Source organism: Sphaeramia orbicularis, chromosome 22 (assembly GCF_902148855.1).
Source record: "Sphaeramia orbicularis chromosome 22, fSphaOr1.1, whole genome shotgun sequence".
NCBI lineage: Eukaryota > Metazoa > Chordata > Actinopteri > Kurtiformes > Apogonidae > Sphaeramia > Sphaeramia orbicularis.
In genome coordinates, this window is record NC_043978.1 from 44,525,766 (window position 1) to 44,540,201 (window position 14,436).

The window sequence follows — 14,436 nt, forward strand, 5'->3', positions numbered from 1 at the left end:
TACCCCTGCTTTAAGAGTTCAAATGTGAGGTATTGTGTCAGTATGTGGGATGTGTCAACAGGGATAAAAATCCTCAGCAATCTCATACAAATTGGGAAACCTGGTCACCTTAAATGTAACCCTATAGATTGTATTTCATTTTTAATCGATGTTTGGAGTTGAGCATCTAAAAACTTTTTTATCTATAGGAAAGGAACAGTCAGTTGCATAAATAGGCCTAGATACAGTAGATGCATATGTTTTTTTTAAACCTGTTTCCAAACCGAAGTCACAATGTACACTAATACCCAAGATGCATAATCTAGAGCAGGGGTCACCAATTCTGCATTTATCCTGCATGTTTTAGATGCGTCTCTCTTCCAGCACACCTGACGGTTGTTTTCAGGCTTCTGCAGAGCTTGATAATAGGCTCATCATTTGAATCAGGTGTGTTGGAAGAGGAATGCATCTAAAACATGCAGGATAGTAGCTCTCGAGGGCCAGGGTTGGTGACCCCAGAACTAGAGCTGGTTTGGATTATGCCATCTGCAAATATATGCCAGCTGTCTCTACAGAAATGAACCCTGCTGTGTTTATACAGCTTATGCACTAGCATGTATGTATATTTAGGCTCCTGTCAATGTATGCGGGCCTCTTGCAATAAAAACCTGTAATTATTGGTCAGTTTTATTGTTTATGAGGGTTGTGCTATTTTCTGAAAATTAAGTTCATAGTGTGGCTCTTAAATCTCTATTATATCTTTTTCTAATGATAAATATTGAGCAAGACTAGGAGTGAATGTGGTGGTTATGTGGAGCCATTGTAGGTAAATAATGAGCTGGAGCCAGACCTAAAGGCATGAATGTGTTCAGTGGTGTGGATGATAATCATGTCGATAGAGTTCTGGCCCTGAGTGTCCTGGCTCAGGGTGCAGGACAGGTGTCTAGCAGCACTGAGGTGAGGAGCCCTCCCATCAGGGGACTGGAGACGAGAAATATGGAAACAGGAAAAAGGACAAGGGAGGACGTTCTGAAACACCTGAAGTAGATGTACAAAGCATAGACAAAAACAATGTAACTGTCTGATTGTTCCTGCAGTTTTATGTAGTGTGCAGCAGCTCTACCTGTTAACAACACATGCCTTCAGACTAGGTATTCTCCTGGAGGTGTAAATGATTGTTTCCCCTCCTAGATTTAAGGTCAGACAGTCAGGAGAAAACACCTCTGAACCGAGCTATAAACAGACCATTATTGTCTCTAGAAGTGCAGACAGACTTTAACCCAAGTCTGCTTCAGGCTAGTTGGAGTTTTAATCAGCACACTGAAACCAGAAAGACCATTCAGAATGAGTTTACAAATACCTCATTTAGTTTAATTTCTTCAAGGAATAGGTCACCTATTTTGAGTGATGGAAGTAATTGAGTAGTACTGTCCTTTTAGGTAGTTGTACTTGAGTATTACAAAAATATTTCCATATTGTCCATATTGAGAGTATGGTTTCAACCGGCTCGATATGTAAAGTGTCATGAGATAACTTTTGTTATGATTTGGCTCTATACAAATAAAATTTGATTGACTGATTTATCGTTGTCCAAATTCAGTCTTTTCAAAGGGAAACAATGTCACTGTAACTCAAACACAACCATTTAACACTTGTGAAGTTAATATGATTTTTCTGTTGCTCTAGTTGAGGCTAAACGACAAAATAGTAAAATCTACAGGAATGATGGCTTTTATTTTTGATACTTTAAAGTGGCTATATCTGCTATTGCTACTTTTAAATATCAATACAAATTTGGTTAAATTATCCTGTGTGACCACTAGACAGAGTAGCGAGTCACTTTGCCGGTCTCCTAGGGTGAGGAAGACTAACGCCACAGGGCCTTTGACCAAAGTATCTGAAGGTGACAAGATGAGATGAGAACCACTAAGAAACAGCTTTTCGAGTCAAAGAAAGTGATCAAGTGATAAAAGCTAGAGGCATTTTTTTTTCCACCACTGGACACAGCTCTAAATGAAATGAATGGATTTTGATGATGGAATTAGGTGATTTGTGGTTTTACTGTAGCTGTTTTCTGTCTAACAATAGAGCTGAGCTAACAGAGCTATAATGTAAACTATCAGCTGATGCAGCACGTGAACAGTAGAAGACACTGTTATTCTAACTGTCTGTCAAAATAACAAGAGTATGGGTGTTTGTTTGTAGAGGAAACCTGGTGATCCCATAATACACGTGTGTGTAAACAATGAGCTTTATACATTACTCAGTGAGTGATACAGTTTGTGGATAGGAGTGTTGATATGTTGGTGGTTTTGGTTTTGTTCTGGTGCATGATTTCCTCCTGCTGTTGGGAGTTTGGAATATCAATACTACATGTAATGCCTTTAAATACATTTTCCACAGTATTTAAACTTTTATTCACACATAGAAGCACATTTCCGTGTACAATTCTTGTTTTTGTACAGTTTTAGTTGCAGTAGTTAAAAAGGAAAAAAGTACCATAAGAGTGCATTAAAACCCCAAGTCACTGAGTTGCACAAAAGCAAATGGCCTGGCATGTGATGTCAGTAATCACACATTAAGTAACATCATGTACTCAGTGAGAATGCACTCGGCTCTTTTTTTAAGCCATTCTTGTATGAGTCATGTACCTGTGCTCTACAACTAGACAATTACATTTATCTAGTGTGTTGGGTCATATTAGTACCGATATCTAGGTACTGAAGTTAGCAAATGCATCATTCCTGTTTTTAACTTAATTTCCTGTCGTACAGCATGGTACTGTGCTTCCCGTTAACCGTCATGGACATAGCAACATGATTGTAAGGCTATTGTATTCCAAAATTACGAATATCTCCCAAAATATTGGTCTTATCAACTTGCCGAGATATTTAATGTGGAGATGGGACTATTCCTCAACTGTAGGTACAAAACTGGACAAAATTTCTCTGAACTGTGCAGATACACACACACACCACACACACACACACATACACACACACACACACACACACACACACACACACACACACACACAGATGCTCTGAGACCTTCAAGCATTATGATATAGATGGTAATTATGTACTGATTATGTCATTAAAATAATACATAGCAGCACGGTGAAAACATGAATTTTAAATGGTGCCTTTATCAGTATCATGGTATTTTACAGACACCATATGTGTGTGTGTGTATTCGTTACTGTCACTGCCATTTTGGTATAGTTCATTTATAGCAATACTTAACACATTACACAAAGTCTGCAAGTTAATGATAATAGTGATGACAAAGAATTACTGTGAGTCTGTCAGCTGCGAGTCTGACTTCTGAGCTATCGATGTGCAGTGAGTGTATTTTACACAGAAGCTTTAGAGTTATGCTAGTCTGAATATGTTTTTGATTAAGTCCAACAGGGCAAAATAAGCCAACACTGTCTAGTTAAATATTGCAGCTGCAGGGTGTGATTTGTTGGGGGGGATGGGGGTGGATCAACCTCTGGTTTTTACATCCCTACTTCTGCTGAATGAATTTCATCCTCGGGGGGACAACCCTGTCATGGATTAAAAACCAATTGAAATAACAGGCAGGTTGTGACTGAGTTTTCTTACACCTACAGCCTACGCTGCTGGCACTAACTTTCACCTGAACCGAACTGTCGGCAGCCTCGGAATTCACAAATGTCTCCTTGCACATAAATACATTGTATTGCCTACCTTTCTCTCTCTGTATATAGGAGGTGCGTCTACAGTCCTGAATTCAGAGGTACGCACAGATCCACAGATGGGGAGGTGTGGTCCGTGCTGTACTGAAAGTGAAACTTAAAGCGCTTATAAGACGGGGATCAATAAATAGTAAGACGGGAAGGCAGGGGGGAAATGAATAAAACGGGGGGATAATTCATAAGAGCGGGGTAGGGAGTTCTCCATAAGTACCCTGACATACCTGTCTCTACCTGCAGGCGCCAATGTAACATGTTCAACTGCATCTTAATTGATTAGGTTTTATGTTACATTTTACAGTCTTGAGTTGCCTGTTTGCCATAAATCCTCTACCATGTTCACATGATCGGCCCTTATCCATGGTCCTGAAACTTCATTAGGACTTCTCCCACATCGCAGGTGTATACGTCACAGAAAATTAAATGTTACATGCATTTTTAGTATGCATTAAAGATGAACGTCCAAGTGTTTGACATGTAATAGGGTCTACCATTCACTTAAAAAGTGAATTAGACCTGGTGACTGCTTGATTTTTCATGTTTTAAAAAATCAAAACACCTCCCCTCTGTTTTTTTGACAAATTGCGCCCTGTGCAGCTGTATGTACGCAATGTAACCAGTGTTTACTTCATCAAGATTGTGATGTCAGTCCAAAATGATGATTAAACCAAGAGTTTCTTGTCAAATAACAATAACAGAAACAAAACTTCAGAAACAAAATAAAACTAGAGGAAAATTTCCAATTTGATTGTAATGGTCTGTCATTTTGTTGAAAAACCAGTGATTCAGATTGTGGATGATTGTGATTCTTCCTCAGAAAATTACCCTGTCATATTTTGACTAGATTGCACAGGACTAGTAATGTGCATGTCCAAAGACGTTGGTGACAGGTGTGGAAGTCTGATCTGCAAGGTCCTCCAATTTTAAGAATATGTTGTATGAATCTACACTTGAAAGCTTGTTGACTGATCCACAGTAGTTTCTAAACTGGCAGGAAGATGATACAGTTACTAGTTTCTGTCAGTCAGCACATTTACTCCCCATCTTCTGTAGACTGTCACTCACCAAAATAACACACACATAGCCCTTTGTGAACACATGTTAAAGCCCATCAATGTTAAATATGCATATGTATATAGACGGAGTGTTCTGTCCCTCATATACATTTATTATGTGCGTATTTCTTTCCGTTTTCTGGGAACACATTTTACAGAGGTAATGGAGCAGTACCTCTGGAAATCACAGGAGCAGTGTTGAGATTTGAAGAGAATAATTTCCAGAAATTGCAGACTTTTTGAAAAGCAACTGTGTGAGTTGTGAGAAACTACCGGCATATTTACGTCGTCTAACATTCTCAATGTTAACATTAGTAACACCGCCTCTGTCATCACCGTGATTGTAATTATTGACTTTATTCTTCTTTTTCTCCAACTATACTCTTCTTCTTGGTATCAGTCCAATGTTTTCTTTCCAAGTGTCGCCATTTGGTGGCTTGATCACTGAACACTCATTACAATGCAATGGATGCATGGAAGTATAAAAGGCAGTGACATTTGCACCATTTGAAAGGAATGTACCTATTTACGTATGTAGAGTGAGCTTAAATGGGCCTTTAGATGTACATAATGATGGATCTGATTTTTTTTTTCCTTTGGTAAATCTACCACATGAGGAAACAGACAAAGGTAATCAAACATCTGCTCAGTACAGTTGTTATCTACTTGGACCACACAGTACACGTTTTATAACAGGGCCACGTTTTCTTTTGTCTGCATAGAACATTGCCCTTTCATCCATTTCACAAATCTGTCCGCAGTCGTTGTGGCCTTTCTCTTTGAGGGGTCGCTGCATATTATATTGCAAATCAATACAGTCATAAAAGGAACATTCACTTTACTGTGTCACATCAAGCTGAGCATTTCTTCTCCAGATTACGACCATTTACTGCAGCACATACTGTACTATTCAGACCCAAACAGTGTTGTTTCTGCATCATGAATCAATTAGTGGCTCATCAAATGTCTGATAGTGGTTGTCAAGGAAAATGCTACCTTCTCACCAGCATTGCACTTTGTGAATTTCTGTAATTTGTAAGTTCCATTTGCTGCATCACAACAATATGGTGGTGCAGTACAGAAATAGAACTTTACTGGTAGAGGAGGTTTTTAATGTTTTTTATACAGTGCCCATGAGTTTATGAACCTGATTCCTTTTTTTAAGCAGACCTTCAAGAACTGTTGTTGTCTATGCTGCAGGCATTGGAGATAACAAGATAACTAATTTCAGTGATTTTGACAAATATTATATAGTATATTATATATGACGAATGTACTCCTCCAGCTATAACTGGAGGAGTTATTTGTTAAACTAAGAGTAAAAGTGGTATTGTACTACCTTCTAAAAATCTTTGGTGCTGCAGCAAAAAAAGCAATCACTCATAAATGACTTCAATTTGAATCACCAGTGCTGGGGGACTCGTAGAAAATTGTTGATGACATTCACAAAATAGAGAGATTAACATTTATGCTGAGGTTGAAGGTGGAACTTTACATAATAAAACGGGGGCAAATGGATTAGTTTCTTTAAAAACAATTAATGTGTGGTTTGTCTCATAGTCCAGTGAAATGCTGTATAAACTGCTGCTCTAAAAATTATTTGGGTAACTTGATTGCTATTTCATAACTGTAAACTAAATTATCATTACTATTAGACTATTATATGTTGCTGATTGTTGTTTGTTGTGTTCTGTATGACAAAATTATAAATAACTAATAATAAAAATTAAGTGTAAAAAAAAAAGTGGTATTGTACTGTTTCAAGGTGATAAGTATAATTTTTCCAATTTGTTATCAGAGCTGCTGAAATATGCTGTCGGACACGTGATCAGGCCAGCACCAAGACCCAAGTGATTTCCTGTTTTTGTGTCAGGTGGGTTTCTCCACTGTCTCACCCCTTCAGCAGCAGATCAAACCCTATTCTTTAAAATGGGAGCAGTGAATGTAAACACAGATTAAAACCAGTTGTTTCAGTCCATAGTCACCCAAGTAAATATTGGACCCATTTTTCACAACTTGCATATCTTCTGAAAATTATGGCTTTAAAGTTGTATTTTTCAGTCACACAGATGAGGAGATTTTGTTCAAGGCTGCTCTCTGTTTCAGCAGCACAGATTTGTGAGATGTGAAAACACAGATCTCATTCAAAGACCTAGTTTAACCTGGGGACCCCTATTGATTTACTAATTTACCTCCTTACATCTGTGTTGTCATGCAGTGTATTTGCACATGATGAACAAAGTCTGGTTTTGTTCAAAATTACTGACTGATTGTAATTCAGGGCTAATGTCAAGGCTCATTATTAACTGACTCCCACTTACAGATAACATTTGATCTGCTGGAAAGTAGAAAAATGCACCTTAGTGTTCATTGCCATGTATGTTATCCATCTCATTATGTTGTGAGACTTTGCGCTTGTGAGAGATTTAATTTTGCAGCATCATTAATATGCACTGAAAACACTTTTAAAACGGTCATTTTTAATCACTAGTGCAGCAAATTTGGGCCAGTTTCTGGTTTGGCCAGTCCGTTCTGGTGTACAAGCTTGGGACACTACCAAACTGACATTTGTCCTTAGGTCATGTCAAAAAGTTTCAGCAGTCTGATAATGATCATGAATCATAAATGCATTACATCTTGCTTAATAAAATATCATATTGTTGTAAGCAGACTAACAGGACTGACTGTTGCAGGAAGTGATTTACTGTTAAACCAAAGTCAGAAGGAAAATGTGCATGGAACACATTATGTTGGTTTATTAGAAAGTTCATGTGGATTTTATGGTGACATGAGAGACCAATATGGCACCAATGTGGCCAATTTGAAGGCAATAAAAGAACCAAACAAACAAACAAAAAAAATAGACAACAAAACATGTAAACTCTCCAGTGAAAAGGTCATGGCAAACTTGATTACAGTGCCGTTAAGTCTCATAACCAGCCTTTTCTCATTAGCGCTCCCGCTTCTTCTCATTATTTGATGTGCATTACCCTCACAAATTGGACTGGAATTACTACAACCTCATCTATGACCTTTGTTGGTCTCATATCTTCTCTTATACTTACCGATAGTTGAAGTGCAACACCTTATGTTGAAATCCAGTATATCAGTCCAGTAAAATCTTTGGCATTGTCCTAACCCTACATAGCAGCCTCTGTAGTTCCAGGAATAAGGCAGAATAAATGCATGTTGGAAAAAACAAATATCAGAAATCACTCTAAATCCTAGAGATATCAATTCTCACAGGAGTATTTTATTGTTATTTTAGTAATTAACAAAATACAGACACAGAAGATTGACGTGGGATTAGAATCACAAACAAGCTCTACAATTATTACAGATTTCCATAGGTCTAGAAGTTACACTAGTCCTCTAGTAGTAGGGCTTAAAATAGGTAAAAACAATGTGGAAAATAAAGTAAATGATAGTTACCAGTAAAACCTGTGATAAATGTAGCCTTCATTCATTCACATGACATTCTCAGCCCCTCTGATATTTCTGACTTTGATGATGCCAAAATTATGCTGTGCATCATCTTTGTATAGAGAATATTTGACTAACCTCTTCGTGTTTCACCCACATCTTCACCACTGTGACATTTATATACCCTCACTGATGCTAAACATAGCTAATACACATGGGTGATGTAATGCTATTGATATACATGGCAGTCAGAAATAATAGCAGCTTTGTAGTGTTGGGTCATGTGATTCATTGGCAGTGTATTCTGTGCTCACCTGCATTGCATCTATTCACCTTCAAGTCGAATGTCTGCTTAATTTTAGCCCATTCAGTGATTTTTCCATTCTGTCCAGTGTCCTAAAACTGGACATCAATCAGGATATTTTTTTCTTTTTGGGGGAGGGTGTGATTATTTGACCAGGAGACAATTTTGGAGATGCTTCACTCTGATTAAAAACCCCAGTCTGCATTATGTAACACGTCTTTAAAGTCCCAGTCCGCTATCTGCCAGGTTTCTGCAGGGAGGGAAACACACACGTTTTGCACACACATACACAAGCACAGTTTTCTGTGATGGCCAACATATCAGCCCACACTGCTTATTTCTCTGAGCTGTAGCCCAGGTTTAAAATAGCTCCGTTCCCTCTCAGGTCTTTACCATGATATTTGCAATGGTCTTATATAATCCGCACCTCCTGATCTTCTCTTCCTCTTCATCCTAGTGCTTGTGTCCCATTCTGCCTGCCTGTATCTATTTCTTTCTCATTCTAACTCTCTCTAGCTTTGACAGAAGACACAGAACAAACAAACTGTCAAAGTCATTTTCATGGCAAAGGTATCATGCCTGCCTCAGCAGAGACTGACTGCTGTTGCCACAGTGTAGCAGCATGTGGTAGCTGAGGTAAAAATGTCATAATAACTGTGAAGGATGTCAATATGTTAATCATCCTGATTGCATTTGTCCCCAGTGTACCAAAGATCCTTTTTATATAGTCGTATCTCCTCTAGTTAAGCTGCTAATCAATGTCCTTCATGCCAAAGCTCCTTTTTTTTCTGTATTGAAGTACTATTTTGGATGCTTAGTCTGCTCCACCACAGCAGTCCTAGTGGAGAGTTTTGGATCGGTAGCATAAACTGTAATCTTGACCTTGTATTCCAGTGCTTTTTTCAAAAGCTAAATTCAAAGGACAATGAACATGATACAGTATTTTATGTGCAGCCATTAATGTGCTCTAATATTATTTAATGCACATTCAGAACAAAGTTATGGGTATATGAGTCATATCTATAAGGTTAGCAGCAGGCTAGCAGCTAGGACTGCACAATTAATTTAATCACAGTAGTTGCAATATCAGTCTTTGCATTTATATGATCACAAAAGCAGTTAAAATGCAATTTAAAGGTGCAGATTTAGGATCTAAGAAAGGTACAGAAATACACAAGACCTCTGTTAAGTGTTGGAAATGGACAGAATCTCAGTGGCTACTATTTGTGATGGATAGACAAAGGTGTCACATTAGCTCAGAAACAGCAGATCTTCTCGGGTGTTCACGGTCTGCAGTGATTAGTAACCCACCAACCCAACTGACTGTCTCTGATAGCATGATCATCTGCCTAATATTGTGTCCTTGTTGCTGCCAAAACAGCTCTGATCTGTGGCCTGGACTCCACCAGACCTCTGAGGGTGTGCTGTGAGATCTTCGACCAAGATGTTAGCAGCAGATCCTTTTAGTCCTTTAAGTTGTGACATGCTGCCCCTGTTGAATGGATTTTTTTGTAGAGCACATCGTACAGATGCCTGATTCTGTTGAAATCTGTTTGTCCCTCCCTTGACCACTTTTGGTAGGTACTAACCCCCGCAGACTAGGATCACCTGACAAGTCCTGCAGTCGTGGAGATACTCTGACCCAGTAAGTAGCAGTCACAGAGTCTCACAGATACGTATGCTTCCACCCATTTTGCTGCTTCCAACATATGGACTTTTAGGACTAAATGTCTGCTTGGTACCTAATATATTCCACCCACCGACATGTTGTATCCCTGTAATGAAAATTGTCAACATTATAACTACCTCAATTGTCATATTTTGGTGGACCTGCAATGTGCAGTTGACATTATGTGCTAATGTTCTGATTTGGAGATACCTATTGCAGCATAACAGTTTTATGAGCAATTTCAAAGTGAGGTACTTTTATTTGCTGCTATGCATAAACCACTTAAATCGAGCCACAATTAATGTATTTTATTTTTTGCTGTGGTCTCTCTTTTATAATACGTAGAACACTTGTGATTAAGATTGCAGATCAAAGTTGGCTGGATTTCTTTAGATGGATTAATGAACAGTCCAGTATACTTCAGAAATCTGACACCTTAGACATACATTAATGAGAGGAGTTTAACTTGTAGTACTTTACTTGACTCATTTGTGAAAACAGAATGTAATAACATTCAACTCCAGCAATCAGAGTGCTCAACAATGCTGTGTTTTTCTTTTGAAACAAGTAAATTGTTCATAGTGTCTGAACACGGTTAAAAAAGAGTCTTGATATGAATAGAGATTAAATATTTTAATTTTGCAACTGATTATCAAGTAAGAGTTTGGTATTATATAGTACATTATGTTCTGTTGTATACACTATATAACATTCTTTATTTTGTTAGACACACATAAAAGTATGCACTGATAAAAACTGTATTTTATTGGGCCTGGACCAAATACAGATGCCATAAGATAAGCTGTAAAACAACACGCTTGGCTCTTCAATACACAGTCTTGGATACAGCCTTGAATCTTGAAGCTGTACCATTTTATATTCTTGTATGGTTGTGTTTCTGTGTGTTAGATTGTGCTGAGATTCAGCAGCTTCTTTCCTCCTCCCTTTACACATGCAGTGCATACCGCTAGCACCCACTCAGAGCAAAACACACGCATAGACAATAAAAAAAAAGCCAGCAGCCGCCCACACACACACACACACACACACTCCCACACAGTGGAACGACAACAACAGTATGAAGCACATTGATCAAAGAGAAAGGTCCAAGCGCTCTGCTGTCTCTGAGTGATGATAAAAATATGATAGATGTGTATCATTAATATGTTTGATAATCAGACAGAAAATGAAGACATTAAGCTGCATTTCAATATAAAACATTGAATTACTTGCCGGGTTTTCCCTTGAGTCAGAGAGTTTAAATGTGGACATGCTGTTAATGGTCAGTGCAAATAAAAAGCCTTGACCATCTTGTCAGTGGGAATACAAAGGACTGTGTTTTTATGACTCTGCATGGCGGTGCCTTGGCATTTTCATTTGGTGCATGCAGCTTCTGTTCTCTTCTGTTTGATATTGTGATAATTCACCATGAATAAGGCTGCATGTGCACAGAAACAGAGCCTCCATGCTTACACATACCCTGAATAATTAGACAGCTCAGTGCAGCCGCCCACCTGTTTAGACCGGGTCAAATAGCACCTGCTGTAAAGAGATGTTTTGCTCTTGTTAAACTGCCAAAACATGGACTGGGCTTTTTTAACATGATGATGCAAGCCTGACCAGTCACATTGGAAACGATGGGCCAATCTGTCTTCTCTATCATCCTGTAGATGACGTACTTTTGTGGAATACATACAAAAAATGGTATGTATAAAATTTGTACATTCTCTACCGGTTATGCAGTACACTGTACAAGTATTATCTTAGTATTTTCTATCTATAAAATGCTGTAAAATACGTTAACTGTTCTAAACAAATATCAAACTCTTGAGCATAAGAATACAGTAGCTGTTTACACCATAGAGATGAGCTGTATGCATTTGTGAATACATACTGTAAGTGGAACCTTCCAAATTTATCACAAAAAAATTGGCAAAAGACATGTAAATTTATGCACAATTCCATCTACTCTCATGTGAATATTAAGAGCTGGCTCTTCATTATCATGATTTAAAGTTTGCACATTAGCTGCAGTGTTTTATACAGTAACAGAGCTGTTGCTTGCGGAGTCGATAGATACAACATCTGTGCATTTTCCAAGATATAAAACTCAAACCACTAGTCTGGTTTATATAATGTCTCATGTCTCGTCTAACGTCTCTTTTGTACTGTTTGACTAACATTTGCTTCTGCAGTTCTTCATACAACTATGTACATCTTCTGTTATTTATATTAATCCGCATGCCTGTTGTAATTTCCGTACCGATCCATAGATACACACACCACTAAAATATGTTTCCACCACAGTTATTCATTTTTACCTTTAATCAATATACTGCCTTTTCCAACTCAACTTTTCTATCAGCCAAGCTTTTTTTTTGTCAATACTTCAAGGTTCTCTCAATTTTTGGCATTTCCACACAGTTTTTTTTTTTTTTTTTTTGCACAACTTGTAATTGTACCTAATATTGTACTGCAGCAACACAGAAATCATGCTAGCATTATGACTCGCTATCAAATAACTATTTGTAACAGAAAACTGGAAAAAACTAATTTACTCCTCAACACCGTCTGTCCTGCTTTTTAACGGATGTAGGACAACTGAAATAGGACGAAGAATCATGTTATTGACAGACCCTTGTAGTCGTATTTCCTTTACAATGTACTCCTCTGATTTAGTGCTTTTAAGTGTTTCTGTGTACATTTTTGTCGTACTGGTCTTAATTTGTTTGTGTGAATGTTTTTAGACTTCAGAGCTTCTCTTGGTAAATTCATACTTAGTGTTATAAGTATATGAGCAGTAATTTCCTCAAAGTCTGCTGTCTTCCAGAATGTAGCCACAGAGGACTCAGAATGTCCACAAGAGAGTCCTCCGTTACTTCATGATTTGACAGTGACACAGCCCTAAGTCTTCAGGGATTTACCAAGAACACGTCTCAGAGTCTGCAAGTCTGTGAGTGTGGACATCAGGACTGGGCTTCTGTCTCGGTATTGATCTAGAAGGAGGCCTTGAGACTCAAACGTCAATAAATTAAAGACATATGCATATGGAGATACTGTGGCAGAGAAATGTTGACAGAAGCCTCAGGGATAATAAATTAAAACTGAAACAAACTGCTGAAAATAAATATGAGTACTGATGCTTTCAAATGATCACATGATAATAAGTAAATGCACTCGCTAATTAAATTCCTCAACTCTTTGGCAGCCAATAATAGTGAATAAATAATGTGAACTGGTGTCATTTAAATGGTTCTTGGAAGAAGGCTAAAAGGTTCTTGCAGAAAGACCTTGAATTAACATAAAAAAACAGGTTTTACTTGCTTTTAATCAAAGCATTTAATGCCATTCAAGACATATTCAACTGAATAACAGCAGCCAGTGCACCTATAGTTAACCTGGAAAGCTCTCTGAAACCAGTCTGACATCTTTGTCAGGATGCACTGATCCTGAAAAGTTTATTCAAATTAGATCGAGAATTACAGTAAATCTGGTCGTGTATTTTTACAGACTGTGTGACAAACAGACTGTGTCATCTGGCCCAGTAAATCAGCAAAGTCCCCCTGGTGGCTGTGGAACTGGCACATACTGTAGATTAACTATTCATAATGGTAGTCACTCGCGCTCTCTTTCCCTCTCACTGGCCTTATTCAAAGCGCTCTAATTAATCAGCCTTAAATAGATGGACAGACCTACATTACTGACACAAGTCCTCACACACCATGTACTATTTAATACAGAGATGGCATGCATGTATGTGTGCATAATCACAGTTTGTTCAGTGCCACCGGTTCCTTGCAATGATGTGAATTTGCATTTGACTTAAGCAAAATTGTAGTTATCCCTTTTTTTAAATTAAATAACCTTTCTAAATATGACACTGAAGTTGAACTCCTAAGTTTAACAATTGAATAGAGGATTTTTAGGGTTTCCTACTCAACCATTTTCCTGTAAAAAGAGTAATTTCACTTTATTACACCTTGGACCTTGTGTTCAGAGGCAGTTGTCTCTTACATTAATGCTAAACAAACAAACAAACAAACAAACAAACAGTTCAGTTTATTTCAAGATGTTGAGCGTTAACTTGTAGATGTGTTTCTGTCAACCTGAAAATCACTCTTTTACCTCTGTTTTTAGACTCCACCAACTTTTGAGAAAACCATTAGTTCTTTAGCTGCTGAAACCATCACTATAAAAACTCAACAAATCAATATTGTAGTAAAGTCAGTGTATTGCTAATAGTTAATAATATCAGGTAGTAGAGGTAGGTGATATGGCCAGAATGTTT